Genomic DNA, 1,344 nt, shown 5'->3' with positions numbered 1-1,344 from the left:
TTGAGACGACCTACGAACTAGGTCGTGATAAAGCGGTATATAAGACCCTCGAATCATTATCATTATTATTGTTGATAAAATACTAGAAGTAGAGGCTACACGATACCCGGGGCACTCCAACCCTGGTATCCCCCCTCGTTTTCGTCATAATTTTTCTTAATGTGAAATTACCGTTGAATATGTCAAGCCGCTGTTCTGGAGGAATCATTGGTGATCCGAGGTAGGGGGTCAGCGTAGGAGTGAAAGCATGGTTCCGGTGACGTCATTGGAATTAAACCGAAGAGACTCCTACGCTATAGGGGTTCGAACGCGTAACCGCCAAACTCAGACGCTCTAATAGGCTACCAAGCTTCTAAATGACCGGCGATAGACACGATCCAGTCCAGCTACAGTCACCAAAGTCCACTATACTCATCGTGGGACAATGTACAAATGTATCAGGAGAAAGCGAAATGCAACGTCCAGACCGGGGTTCGAACCTAGACCTTCCGTACTCTAGACGGACGCTCTATCGTCTATTGAGCTACCTGGTCACGAAGATCGACCCGGTCCAGTTTCCCTACATTCCTCCCTCCTTTTTCTAAATCTTCGCCCACGAAGACACAACTATTTACAACCCAGGTTCGGGTATCCCCTTACCAAGCATACACCATATGGTTGAAACAAGGGTTGGTCACATGCACCACTATAACAGTAGAAAGAGAAATACATTGGCCAGACCGGGTTTCGAACCCGGGACCTTCCGGACTGTAGACGGACGCATTACCAATTGAGCTACCTGGTCGCCGACGATCGACCCAGTTCAGTTTTCGCTACACACGTATTTGGATCAGGGAAATGTAACGCCTAGGGTCCGAACCATCCGTTACCATATTGAAGTTATATGTTGTCGCTGTTGGTGATATTGTTTTGTCTTCAGTCTACGAGTCACATTAACCTGTAACTTCATCGCCGAGTGATGGTGCGTAAATGTAAGTAATATCATTGTCACTAACGTCAAGGGCAGTGTTTTTATTGTACATTGCTGTTCTATTAGAATATATTTCATCGCGATACACGGTTCGTGTGTGAGATATAATGTATGTCACTGTATTAAATCTTGTTACCGTTACCATTGAAAGATATTATGGTATTAATACATTGTAATATACTATATAGTTATGATGTCACTGTATCATACTTAACGATTTTGCTGTATTTCAATTTAATGTGCTGTCTATTATGATGTGTCATTTTGTCGTACTGCACGATTAATGTGTATTTTATTGTAATATACTGTATTGTTATCACGTATGCCACTGTACAATATGCATCCTATTGTATTTGACTATTATTGTATACATG

At 42.4% G+C, this 1,344-nt stretch overlaps 1 non-coding gene across 1 annotated transcript; it reads right to left on the bottom strand.

Moving 5' to 3' along the window:
* Nucleotides 1-711: 711 nt before the first annotated feature.
* Nucleotides 712-784, bottom strand: Trnac-aca. The gene has a single exon. It is a non-coding gene; the product is annotated as a tRNA-Cys (tRNA).
* Nucleotides 785-1,344: the final 560 nt, after the last annotated feature.

Source organism: Mizuhopecten yessoensis, unplaced genomic scaffold (genome assembly GCF_002113885.1).
Source record: "Mizuhopecten yessoensis strain PY_sf001 unplaced genomic scaffold, ASM211388v2 hete_35926058, whole genome shotgun sequence".
In the NCBI taxonomy this organism is placed as follows: Eukaryota; Metazoa; Mollusca; class Bivalvia; order Pectinida; family Pectinidae; genus Mizuhopecten; species Mizuhopecten yessoensis.
This window is presented reverse-complemented; position numbering and strand designations above follow the sequence as displayed.